Genomic DNA, 13,769 nt, shown 5'->3' with positions numbered 1-13,769 from the left:
GATGAAAAATGAAATTTTGAGAGGTTAAATAACTTGCCTAAAGTCACACAGTCACTAAGTGACAGAGGCAGGATTTAAACACAGGTGTGTCCCAGTCCACTTTCTATGTGCTTTCCATGCAGCTCCATGGTGCAGGTTGGGCTCCCAGGGATCAGACTCTGAGATGAGATTAGCATGAAGGAAGTTAACTGAGGAGTGCTCAGGGACCACACCTGTGAGGGAAGGCAAAGGCATAGGACAAGGCAAAAGAGAAGGTGGGCTGTGACGCAGTCAGAACAAAGAACTCAGCAGCCCCATGAAGCCCTCTGAAGCTGGCATAGCCCTTCAGAGTTGTCCCGATTAGGGGCAAGGGGTCTGGACCTTTATTATCACCCTATCCACCATAGCAGGCATCACAGTAGATGGTTGCAGAATAAACAGATGCACTAGTGGTCAATCCAGATGGAACTGTGAAAGGGAGGCAGCATCACAGAGGGGAGGGACCGTGAGGGGTAAGGGCAGCCAGCCCTAGCTCTGGGCTAGGAGAGTCTTTCCTGCAGGACTCTAGAATATTCAGTGCCCTTCTCAAAAGGAGAAGCCAGATCTCTAAGGCTAAACAAAGTGCTAAGATGAACACTCCAATTTCCTCTATGTAACCCGTCCTAGGAGCCCTCAGGGCAAGGTGGTACATTTTTAATGTTGTTGAGTTTAGGCATGACCCCACATTGAATCAACTTACAGTATTGAATTTATTTACTCTAGGATTCCAAGTTGTGACACACACCCAATGAAGAGTTCCTAAAAGTAAATAATTCAGGAGCTGTTCACTCATAGAGGCCGGTGGTGGGAAATTGTTAATCATAAAGACAGTCATCTTCAAAGGGCAGCTGCCCAAGAGGGTGGGAAACGGGAAGAAGAAGAGCAGGGAGAATTAGAAGTCAAGAGGGAAGAGGAAAAGATGAGACAACTTAAGGGAAATAGAACTGATTTATCGAATATATGTTATCTCAATCCTTATTACAACCCTATGAACTACTCTTTTTTTAAAAAAATTTTTATTGGAGTATAGTTGATTTACAATGTTGTGTTAGTTTCTGCTGTACAGCAAAGTGAATCAGTTATACATATACATATAACCGCTCTTCTAAATATTATTTTCCCATATAGGTCATTACAGAGTACTGAGCAGAGTTCCCTGTGCTTATTAGTTATCTAATTTTTTAAAAAGTCTTTACTGAATTTGTTACAATATTGCTTCTGTTTTATGTCTTGGTTTTCTGGCCGCGAGGCATGTGGAATCTTAGCTCCTCGACCAGGGATCGAACCTGCACCCCCTGCATTGGAAGGTGAAGTCCCAACCACTGGACCTCCAGGGAAGTCCCTAGTTATCTGTTTTATGTATAGTAGTGTGTATATGTCAATCCCAATCTCCCAATTCATCCCTCTCCCCATTTCCCCCCTGGTAACCATAAGTTTGTTTTCTATATCTGTGACTCTATTTCTGTTTTGTAAATAAGTTCATTTGTACCATTTTTTTAGATTCCACATATAAATGATATCATAAGATACTTGTCTTTCTCTTGTCTGACTTCATTTATGATGAAGTATGATAATCTGTAGGTCCGTCCATGTTGCTGCAAATGGCATTATTTCATTCTTTTTTATGGCTGAGTAATATTCCATTGTGTATATGTACCACATCTTCTTTATCCATTCTCTTGTTGATGGATATTTAGGTTGCTTCCATGTCTTGTCTATTGTAAACAGTGCTGCAATGAACATAGGGGGTGCATGTATACTTTCGGATTATGGTTTTCTCTGGGTAGATGCCCAGGAGTGGGACTGTTGGATCATATGGTAGTTCTATTTTTAGTTTTTTAAGGAACCTCCATACTGTTCTCCATAGTGGTTGTACCAACTTACATTCCCACCAACAGTGTAGGAGGGTTCGCTTTTCTCCACACCCTCTCCAGCAATTATGGTTTGTAGATTTTGTGATGATGGCCATTCTGACTGGTGTGAGGTGATACCTCACTGTAGTTTTGATTTGCATTGCTCTGATAATTAGTGATGTTTAGCATTTTTCATGTGCTTTTTGGCCATCTGTATGTCTTCTTTTTTCTTTCTTTTTATTTTGGCCATGCTGTTTGGCTTGTGGGATCTTAGTTCCCCAATGAGGGATAGAACCCAGGCCTTGGCAGTGAAAGCTCTGAGTCCTAACCACTGGACCACCAGGGAATTCCCTGTATGTCTTCTTTGGAGAAATGTCTACTTAGATCTTCTGCCCATTTTTTTGATTGGGTTGTTCATTTTTTTTGATATAGAGCTGCATGAACTTATTATATTTTGGAGATTAATCCCTTGTCAGTTGCTTCATTTGCAAATATTTTCTCCCATTCTATGGTTTGTCTTTTCATTTTATTTATGGTTTCTTTTGCTGTGCAGAAGCTTTTAAATTTAATTAGGTCCCATTTGTTTATTTTTGTTTTTATTTTCATTACTCTAGGTGGTGGATCAAAAAAGTTACTGCTGCGATTTATGTCAGAGTGTTCTACCTATGTTTTCTTCTAAGAGTTTTATAGTGTCTGGCCTTACATTTAGGTCTTTGAACTACTCTTATTACAAGCTTATCAGAGGAGGAAATTGAGATTCAAAAGGACTAATTGCGATCTCATGGGTGTGGGAAGAAACAGGAAGAGAAGGAGAAAGGAGTGAAGGGAGGAGAGAAGGGAAGAGACTGGAATTGGGCAGGTTGATCAGAAAAGGGGGACAATTTTTGAAATGTTGCCAAAACATACTCATGCTGCCAGAGCACCATGCTTCCTCCCTCTGCACCCAAACTGCAAAACCAAGAGGGAAATAAGTCCCTGAACCCCCAGACCTCATTCTACCTTCTCTTTCTTGCTTCTCATACCTGCAGCTCCTGCTTGAGGCACCCAAAGACCTCTGATAGCTTGTCTTGCCAGAGGTTTTAAACACGTGATCACAGAAATCATTTTTGGCTTCAATTCTAATAGAATTTTCAATTTATTTTTTAAAATTTTATTTTTATTTATTTATTTTTGACTGCGTTGGGCCTTTGTTGCTATGCGCAGGCTTTCTCTAGTTGCGGCGAGCAGGGACTACTCTTCGTTGTGGTGCGCGGGCTTCTCATTGTGATGGCTTCTCTTCTTGCGGAGCACGGGCTCTAGGCGTGTGGGCTTCGGTAGTTATGAGACATGGGCTCAGTAGTTGTGGCTCACGGGATCTAGAACTCAGGCTCAGTAGTGGTGGTTCACAGGCTTAGTTGCTCCACAGCATGTGGGATCTTCCCGAAACAGGGCTCGAACCCGTGTCCCCTGCATTGGCATGCAGATTCTTTTTTTTTTTTTTGCAGGCCTCTCACTGTCGTCGTCTCTCCTGTTGCGGAGCACAGGCTCTGGACGCGCAGGCACAGCGGCCATGGCTCACGGGCTCAGCCGCTCCGCGGCATGTGGGATCTTCCCGGACCGGGGCACGAACCCGTGTTCCCTGCATCGGCAGGAGGACTCTCAACCACTGCGCCACCGGGGAAGCCCTGGCACGCAGATTCTTAACCATTGCACCACCAGGGAAGCCCCTACGAACAGAATTTTCAACAATAAAACGAACACTCTCTGTACTACAGGAAATTTCAAATATGTTATTTCCTTTACTCTTCACAATAACCGCGCCAAAATAATTATTATTTCTATTTTTGTAGAAGATGAATCTGAAGCTATGAGAGCTTGAGTAACTGGTCCAAGATCACACAGCTTGTGTCAGAACTGGTATTCTAAGCCAGGTTGGAGCCTACACACTTTTCACTTGACCGTCTTGCCTCAAAATTACTGAGGTCCATGAACCCCACATATACTGCCCTGGTCTTGCTTTTGATTGACCCAAACATTCAGGGTCCATCAGGGGCTGCAAATTTTGCATGGATCAGTTACCAGTACTGGGCATTTTATCTTTATTTAGGTAGTTCAATTTTTTTTTTTTTTTTTGGTGACTGTTGGTATCCAGATAGCATACAGGCCTCCCTCAAATAAATTAAACTTCCCATCTGTACTGAGTCATTTGGCAAGAAGTGGTTCACAGCCAGTGCAAATAGAGGAAGAATGCAGGAAAGGGAGTGGGGTGGGGTCGGGGAAGACATTTGTAATGTGTGGAGCTGTGAGTGCAAGCACCGCATCTTTGTCTCCCTGCAAATAACCAGCACCCCCATGTCAGTATTCACCCAGGAAGCCATTCAGTCTCTACTTTGGGTCTGTAGTCCCTTAGCGACCCCACAGCCAGCACACACTGCCCCGTGCCTTTGGCAATCATCCTTGGCCTGGGACTGGCTCTATCCTGTGTGGATGCCTGTGGATCCAGCCAATAATCCCTCAAAGGATGGGAGCCCTGAGGCTCTGACCTTCTGCAAGGTGGATGGGAGGGACTAGGTGCTCTCCAGATCCTGGCAGTGCACTGAGAGATGGGTGCGAGCATTGACAAGCCAGAGCCGGAGAGAAGAGGACCATTCTGGAAGCACACCCAGCAGATGGCACTGTTCTCTCAGAACCGAACGAGGAGGCAGGAAACCCCCCAACCAGTCACACTGTGACCACTGCTATCAGGCAACCAAGGAGGTGGGTGAAAGAGGGGGTGGAAAGATGTTATTTCTTGGGGCATATGGAAGAACTGGAGTCAAGCAAATGCCAGGGACAATGTCAAAATGGCTTTAATCCTCAACCCTGGGTGGTGAAAAGGAAAAAAAAATGTATATATAATTTCTCTTAGCGCTGAGTTTGAGATCCCCTCTGCCATTTACCATTGTGGGACCTGGCACAAGGCACATAAACTAAAGGCGGGTAAATAATTCCTCCGGACAAGGCTGCCAGGCAGGACTCAAGGGCTGGCACACACGGAGCGCAGGAAAAGTTAGTTCCCTTCTCTCTCACCCCCTCGGAAGGATTAGGAAGGATGCTTTGCTTTCTTCCCAGGTCGAGATCTCGAGGAAGAGCAGGGATTGCGACTGCTTTCGGAATTCTCTAAGGGGAGGGCCCTGGGCGAGGCGGGCCGCAGCTGCCTCGAGGGCCCGCTACAAAGAGGCATTGTTCCCGGCCTGCCGGCTGGGCGGCGCTGGCTCCGCCGCGGGCCCGGGAGTGGGCAGGTTTGCTCCCGCCGAGGAGCAAGCGTAGGGGCCAACCTCCAACAATAGTTTTGTTAAAAACCAGGAATGCAGGGAAGTGCCAGAGACCGTTTATTTTCCCTTGGGATGGGCCGGAGAGAAAGCCGCTCCCTTTCCGGGGAGGGATCGAGTCTTATCCCGCCGGCGGTGTGGCCGCACCAAGCTCCGAGGTCTCCGGGGAGGCGGCCAGGTGACCTCCAGGCCCCTTCCTCTCGGCAACTGCGCTCCTTCTCCAGCCTCACTCAGCCTGTTTTCTTCGGCGCCTGAAAAAATATGCTACGGCTCACAGGCCCGAAACCGGGATAAACTTAACCCACCCTCACCCCACTGTAGTACCGGGAGATGGACACATCTAATACACACGCGCGCGTGCGCGCACACCCCCCCCCCCCCCACATCGTTCCCTTCTACAAGGAAACCCGGCGCCTCTTTTGACAACTCCCCAGCCCCACGACGGTGATGGTGGGGAGGGCGTCTCCGCTTGGAGGAGGGCGGCTGGGTCGCCACCCAGTTCTCTGGGTGTGTGTGGGGGGTTGCCCGCTGCCTCCGGGGCTCCCCTCCCGAGGCCCGGGCTCGTAAGAGGGAGGGACGGGTATTTGAGAGAATCTTTCTTCACTGTGATCGCTGTCGGCCGTGCCCGCCTGCAGGTCTGGAGTCCTGCACACAGACACCCACCCCGCTCCCTGCATCTCTGGTGACACGGCACTGCGGGGAGGATGAGCCCAAAGAAGTGGGCCGGGTCCAGATGGGAGAGCCAGGCTCCTTCCCGCTGGCCGGATCGTGTCCTTCCTCCCCTTCCAAGGACTGGTAGCCTTTGAACGTCAGAGGGAAGGAAGCCTTAGACTCTTCCCAGAAAGTTGCGCTCTCATCTACCCAATTCTGCGTTACCCTCTGGGCCTCCCTTGGACCCTCTGGAGACCCGGGTGGGACCCGATCCCAGCTCGGGAAGGCGGCTGGGGCGTGGGAGGCCAGCCCTCGGCTCCGGGATCCGAGCCCCGCTCGCCCCCTCTGGATCCTACCTGTGCGCGGCGCCCGCACATCACTGGTGACCCGCCTGGGAAGGGCTGGGCGGTGCTAACCGTGCGGAGCGTCATTTATTCATGTACACCGAGAAAGGGAGGCCGGGGTCCACACCTGTGAGTTCGCCTGCGGGTGCGTCTCCTCGCTGCTGGAAAGCCCAATGGGAGGCCGGAGCCGGCGAAGTTGCTGGAAAACGGTGAACTCAGAGCTGGAGAGTTAGATGAATCAAAGGTATGGAGACATTAGGCTCGGACAGTCTGTTAACCCATCTCAACGTGACCAGATACTTCCGTGAGCCCCATAAGGCTCGCCCTTACCTAGCTGCGTGTCCCCTTCCTCTTCTCCTTTGTGATGCGCCCCGTCTGTGGTGTGTTAATACACGCACTCAGGTTACGGTTTAGTCGGGCTGTTTTTTGCACATTTATCTCTGCACTCTTCCTCTGTGGGCTGATTCCACAGGTTCACCGGCAGAGGGCAACCTTATTCCAAGTTCTCGAGGGCTCCTAGGCACGTCTCCTCTCTCCTCCCAACCGCTGAGGTGGGACTTGGGTCTTCCCAGTTTACAGCCATTCTTTCCCATGATGTTCCCTTTCCTCATCGGGGTCCTCCAGAAGATCCAGCAGTGCTGGCCTCCCCCTCACTTGCAGTAAGGCTTAGGGGAGAGGGTCCCTGCGCATCTCCTCTCTGGCACAGCCAGTGTGAGCTGACTCTGTCCTGGTGACTGTCCTTTTATTCCCCCTCCTGAGAGCTGTTTACATTTTAAGGAGCTGCAAGGACCCCACCTGAAGGAAAGCAGGCCCAGGGAGGCAGGGCGTTGGGGTGTGTGCCTGGGCGCATGCAGGGAGACAGAGAAAGAGAGAGCAGGACGGCTGGGCAGCCTCTGAAAGAGGGTGAGGGAAGGCTTTCCCTGCTTTCTGAAATCCCTTCAGTTTCCAGTTCAGCTAGCTTGTGGGAGCCCCTGCTCTGTGCCAGGCACCGGGTTACACACTGTCTTCCTTAGGGGATGAGCTCTGGGCTTGGAGCTGTAAGATCCAGCTGGATTCTGGCTCTCTCTCTGTGAATTTCCTTTTAGAGAAGCACATCTTGTTCATAGCACTTCCTATATGTATTCAAACACTTGTACAATCATTTTATCCATTCAGGACATATTTCTATGTGCTAGTATAGGACCCCCGGCCGAGCTTGTAGTCAGACAATAAGCAATAAATATAATAACTAGAGCATGTCTGTTGGAAGGGGGCCGATTGTATAGGGCTTTGCAGACATTTTATGGGCTCTAATGTGAATGATACGGGGACCCATTTGTGGGTTTTGCCCAACAGGTGGATACTTACTCTTCACACTTGGCTGTGAATAGGAGGTAACAACAAAATGAGGGCCATGGTGATGATCTGGGGATGTTCTCTTGGGGCAGGGGTGGAAAGAGGTGGGGTGTGAAGGAAATCGAAGATGACTCCAAGCAGTTGGAAGGATAGAGCTGCTGCTGACTGAGACGGGAAGAATGTGGAGAAAAGGTGGAGTAGAGCTGTATTTTGGACATATTCAGGGAGAGGTATCTGTTAGAAAAGCCAGTGGAGAGGTTGGCTAGGCAGACACTCGTGTCTCGGGAGGGCTGGGCTGGAGATGGAAATGGGGGGTTGTCAGGATACATATAGGTGGTGCTGAAAACCCTAAGGCTGAAGAGATCAGCGAGAGGATGAGTGGGACACAGGAGCCCAAGCCCTGAGCCCGAGGCGCCATGGTGCACATCACAAGGGAGCCGGCTTGGCTCCCAGCTCCCATGATCCTCTCTGGCTCATGGCTCAGGCACAGGGCCTGCTCAGAGAGCATCTGGTAAATGGACAACCCAACCTCTCTGACTCTTACTTGCATCACACGTAAAATGAAAATAAACGTGGTACTCACCTCAGAAGGTTGTCTTCAGGAAAAGTTAAATGAGGTCATGAAAGTGAAAATGCCTTACAAGTAGCAGGCACTCAGTGCATCTTAAAAATGTAGGTTCGATGATCTCATCCTCTTCTCTCTTGTTTGTAACTCAGGTTTATGTGAACTTTACAGCTTATATTTCTTGATGGTATCGTCATAATAAATTCCTGATGTGTGCAGGGCAAACATTGTTATTCTCAATTTATGGATGAGAAACGTGGGCTTGGGGAGGTGAAATAACTTCCTGAAGGCTCACCTCTAATAGTAATTCCACTGGCTAATAGTGTATCTGCATATGTCTGTGTCAGGCACTGGGTTAATGATTTTGCTTGCATCCTGCAAGGCCACTCTTGAGGTGAGTATTATTATCTCCATTTGCAAATAAGGAAACTGAAGCATGGAGAGGATGGCTCACGTAGCCCAGGCCACGTGGTGAGTGCCCGGGTCATGAGCAAACCTCCCAATCCTGCCTTGAATGATCTTTTCCCATCAGGTAGCTCCTCTTCCTCATTTGCATCCTAGACTCCTGCCAGGACTGGGCCTTGCCATAGGCAGCGTGAGCGGCTGCCTGCTGGCTTTGAAGTTGGAAAAATTCTCTCTCCTCACACTTCTCTCCTACCAAGGCTGTTGCAGGATGTGAAAGTTCATTCACTCCTTGGGAACTTTCTAGAGCAAGCTGAGTCAAAGCATTTTGGTTCATTTCTCCCTCTCTGGAATGTCCTTTCCCCTCTTCTTTATATGGTGGATGACTCCTGTGCCTTCTTCCGAATTTTGGTCAACTCCAGTTTGTTTTTCCAAATCCAGCTCGTATGTCACTTTTACTGTGAAACCTTCCCTGATTGCAGCAGACAGTTAGTCACTACTTAGTTCCCACGACACTTTGGTCATACCTGTCTCACAACAACAGACAGTTTCCTATGTGTTTGACTGATGCCACTGTAAGACTGAAAGAAATCTTATTTTTTTTTCATGTCTTTGTATCCGATGTGGTGTTTGCTTCATAAACACATAAATGAATGAGTGACCCCTCAATAATCACTATCAAAGCGATTTTATGGATATCAAATACTGTTTCAGAGATGAGGAAATAGACTCACAGAAGTGACTGTGCAAAGCTATCCAGCTAATTAAATATTGGATCTGGAGCGCCAGAGAGGAGATGAGGTTGTGCCTTATGAAATCTCTTGACAACCGGTAAAGCCCAAAGACTCCACACTGCCTTTGCCTTCTCTTTGCACCACCATCCAGGGTCCTTGAACTCTCCCCCAAATGATCCTGCAGGTGGCAACAGAGGCCAAGGAAAAGTGCAGCTTCCGTCCTGAGCCCCTGTCTGGCTGTGTACGTAAGGATGGCAAAGCTTTCTGAGGGTGGGGCAAGTGACTTGAAGGAATCCGAACAAGAGAGAGCATTTTATGTCTCCATCGAGTGTAACTCAGAAAGAAATTGTTTAGACACTTGCAGTGTTAGCACTAGTTGTAACATGGATATGAAGAAAGGAAAAAGAAAACAACGAAAATAAAAGGACATCCAGTAACAAAGTGAAACCTTACGTTTGGATGGAAAAGCCACATGATCTGTCCCAAGTCACAGAAAGTGGAGAGGGGAGGGTCAGTTTCAGGGCCCCTGCCCTGTGTCATCTGCAAAGCAGGTTTCTGCCTGGTAGAGGAAACAGGTGTAGGTCCAAGTACATTCGTTGCGACCCAGGGGCTGTTTAGTCATGGGCTGATGGCGACCTGGAGCATCAGAGCTTCTGACTTGTGGGACTGTGTCCCCATCTCTGCCCTAATAAACATTTACCAACGGCTCATTAAAAAGCAGAGGAAAGGTCATCCAGTTTGCCAAGGACAGGAAACTCTTGAGTCCTACAAGTGCCCCTGTGGAAGAGTGGGCAGGGGATAGTTTCCTAATCACTTCCCTGGCCATCCAGTGGCTAAGACCCCACGCTTCCAATGCAGGGGATGCAGGTTCAATCCCTGGTTGGGGAACTGAGATCCCACATGCCACGTGGCATGTGGAAGAGTAGTGGGCAGCGGGGAGAAGGAACAAGGGGACATTTACCCTGTGCTCAAAATAATTGGGCAGAGAAAACATGGAAGAGGCCTGGCTGGAGCAGAGGGTGTATGTGGGGAAGAACAGGGCTGGGGCCTTTGTGATAACAACTCCTGTTTGTTCAGCACTTCCATGATCTTTTTACTCCTCTCCACAGGCTAGGAGGTGGTAATGGGGAAACCGAGGATGCGAGCATCTCGTCTAATGGCCCACGTATGGTGGAGCTATAGCGTGAATGGCATTTCTGTGACTCTTGGGTTATTCTCTGCTTTGGCCCCATGTCTCTAACCAGGCTGCATGTTCTGCTCCTTCCTTTTTCAGAACATCGTTCATCTCCAATCCAGCCATCTGCCCTATTATAGGAGCTGTTGTCTGTCTCTTCCTGGGGCTGTACAACTTCTGCATTTGGTCTTATCCTCTCTTTCTTCCCATTAATTTGACATATGCTATAGGAGTAGGGTTGCCAGATATAGCAAAAACCAAAAACGAGATGCTCAGTTAAATTGGAAATTTAGAAAAAATGAAAAATTTTTATTGTATGGACATATTAAAATGTTTCTGTTTATCTAGGGGACTTCCCTGGCCATCCAGTGGCTACGACTCCGTGCCTCCAATGCAGGGGGTGCAGGTTCAATCCCTGGTTGGGGAACTAAGATCCCACATGCCGTGTGGCATGGCCCCCCCCAAAAAGGTTTCTGTTTATCTAAAACTCAGATTTAACTGAGCACCTGTACTTTATCTGGCAACTCTACATGCAAGTGACAGTTCTGAACACCATATACATACATCATTCTGAAGATGTCCAATTTCCCCGTTAGCTACAGGGCCGAGGCCATAAGCTTCTGTGGAGCGTGGGCAGGAGACATAAATGTATGAATTGAGAGGTGAGTAATAGGCATGGGGCCTGGAACTAAACTGAAAATCAAAGAGCAAACATTCCCCCACTCTAGACATTCAAATTCAGAATATTATAATAGTATTAAGTATTTTAAATAAAATATTAAAGCAAAAAGCAAGCAAGCAAACAGACATACGCACAGACACACATAACACATACATGGCTGTCAGAGTCTGGCTCCTTTGTGAAACTCAGGCGAGGCCCAACCGCTGCGCCTGGCGTCGGCGGCCCCTGATCTAGAGTTCTGTCTCCACTCCCACCCTTGTCCTGCCCACCCACCCCTGCCCCCCACCAGCCAATTCTCACTCATCACGGACCCCCTGGCCATTTTCCACCTCACCGGTCCTGCTGGCCACTCAGATCCACAGATCTTTCTCTTGCCGAGGTGAGAGTGCTGCTTTCCACCCAGAGACACCACCAGTGGTCACCTAATTCTCCTCTCCAGCAGCACGAAGCGAGGCCAGGAAGTGCCTTTGAGAGACCCTTACCATATGCCAAGACCTTTATATGCAGATGTTTGCTTAGTTTTGGTCTCCTGTCTTTTTGGTGGGATGGTGAATCACTCAAGGACAGCAGCCCTGTGACATATAACTCTGATTTCCGTGTTGAGTTTTGGTACAAATATGTGCTCAGGGTATACTTAGCAATGGGACCAGGAAGGTACAAACTTGTGAACTCAGTAACTGCAGACTGAAGGCAAAACCCTGTACCAGTGCTTCCCCACTCCTGTGTTTCCTTACCACACCCCCGTCCCCTCCCAATTCTAGTTTCAAGCAGTTTTCAAATCTGAGGCTTTTGTCCAACTTAAGCCTTGGCTTAAAAATTCATTTTTCACAGAGCTGATTAGGACCTGAATTTGAAAGATGTTGGTTCATTTTTGGCCTGCTTTATTAGGAAATTAGCCATAGCACCTTCAAAGACCTCCTCTTGTGCATGCTGAACTGAGGCAGACTTGGGGCTTTGAGAAGAGTGCCACTGAATCTTGACAAAGCCCCACCTTTTGTTTCTAAGGGGGAAAAAGTCCCGAGGAACACAGGTGACTTGGAGCAGAGGACCGGTTGGCCCCAGACATGATCTGCTTCCAACGAGGAAAGGGCAAGAATCCTGGAAACACCCAAATTAGACACTAGACTTGGGAAACAAACAAACAAATAAACAAAGGGACCAGCACCGGTTGGGCAACCTTTCAGTCTTTCTAACTCCAAAGATTTTTCAAATATTCTCCCCTTATTGCTATTCCTGGCCTCCCCAGCTAGCACTGGCTGAGAGGTGCTGAGCTGCTCTGGGGGCCCTGGGCTGCTGCCATGACTTCGTGGCCAGCGGTGCCCTCTCAAGCTCTCTGTTTAAGACTTCCTCTGGCCTCACAGCTGCCTCTGGGAGCTGCCCGGATAGAGAAGGAGCCTTCTGGAAGCCCGCTTACCTTTTGAATTCTGTTATTACTCTTTTCTTTAGAAATGGATTCTCTTCCTCTTCCTTTCAATGGGAAAAGGTGTCATGACAAATAATATGTCTCTTTTATCATTAGGCTCCTGACTTCTCCCCGTGGGAAAAAAAACCAGCTGTTTTTTGTTTGTTTGTTTTTAATTCAATAAACTTGAAGAAGCTCTTTATTATTCATCAACTTCAAAGAGACTCTACTGGGCCCCTTGCACAGGACTCAGAGCTGAGTTTCCTAATTAACGGCAGAAAGAAAAAGAGACCAGGACACATGGGTGAGTTTACTGGATTAGTGGTTTCTCCTTAAATAGTCTAGTTTAGTGTGTGTGGGGTTGCGTGGAGGGGGAGTTTGCATGTGCCTGGGCGCCAGCTGCTATGCTGGATGGCAGGGTTGCTGAAACGAATGCAGCGCAATCTCTGGCTCTCCCCACCTGCTGGAGGAGGTGGGCTTGGGCCCTCAGCGGCAGGGAGAAGCAGTCTGGTGCAGTGGTTACCAGCACCGGCTCTGCAGTCAGAAGGCCTGTGCCCTGGCTCTGCTGCTTATGGGCTATGTGGCACTGGGCAAGTTACTTAGCTTCTCTGGGCCTTAAGTTTTGCATCCTAAAACGGAGTTCATTACCAAACCTATGTTATAGGGTGCCTGTGAGGATTGAATGAGCTAAAATAAAGGACTTCAGCACGGTGCTTGGCGCTTGTGTTTATTATTATCATTCAGAAGGTGTGCAGGAAGTGTGCGTGGGAGCACGGAGGAGGGTGCAGCTGGCTGCCTGGATGTGGCGGGGGAGGCTTCAAAGAGCAGGTGACATTTGCACGGCACCCTGAAAGATGAGTAGAAGTTTGGTAGACCAATGTGGCGCCGAGTGAACCCAGGGACGGGGGAGCGTGGTCAGAGGCATGAGAGAAGGCAGCGGCTGGAAGGAGGGGCAGAGAGCCCAGTGCAACTGTAGCCAAGGACTTGTGTCTGGCTTGCGGAGGGAGTAAAATCACAACAGGAGTCCAGAAAGGTGGGGTCAGGCTAAGGTTGGGAAAGGATCTTCAGGATCTCAACTTAAGAATCTCCAGTTCCATGAGATAGGTCATTAATTCATTCGAGTGAGTCACTTTGACCATGTTCGATGTACTTGAAGTGTTCGATAAATGTTAGCAATGTTATCATTACTATTATTATCAAGTCGCTTACAGATAATCATCTCGTTGAATTCTCACAACATCCCGGCAGAGAAGGTTCTGTCATCCCCATCCTATAAAACCAAAGGAAGGCGGAAGGAAGTTTCGGAATTTGCCTGTCAC

The 13,769-nt window shown here is 48.5% G+C and overlaps 1 long non-coding RNA gene across 1 annotated transcript; it reads right to left on the bottom strand.

Annotated features, from left to right (window-relative positions):
• Positions 1-5,208: 5,208 nt before the first annotated feature.
• On the bottom strand, positions 5,209-6,607 carry LOC136794576 (uncharacterized). Its single transcript, XR_010841563.1, has 3 exons — positions 6,487-6,607; positions 6,284-6,377; positions 5,209-5,412 (listed from the first exon to the last, which is right to left on the bottom strand). It is a non-coding gene; the product is annotated as an uncharacterized lncRNA (long non-coding RNA).
• Positions 6,608-13,769: the final 7,162 nt, after the last annotated feature.

Source organism: Kogia breviceps, chromosome 7 (assembly GCF_026419965.1).
Source record: "Kogia breviceps isolate mKogBre1 chromosome 7, mKogBre1 haplotype 1, whole genome shotgun sequence".
In the NCBI taxonomy this organism is placed as follows: domain Eukaryota; kingdom Metazoa; phylum Chordata; class Mammalia; order Artiodactyla; family Physeteridae; genus Kogia; species Kogia breviceps.
The sequence above is the reverse complement of the archived record's forward strand: the minus strand, read 5'-3'. Positions and strand labels throughout refer to the sequence as shown.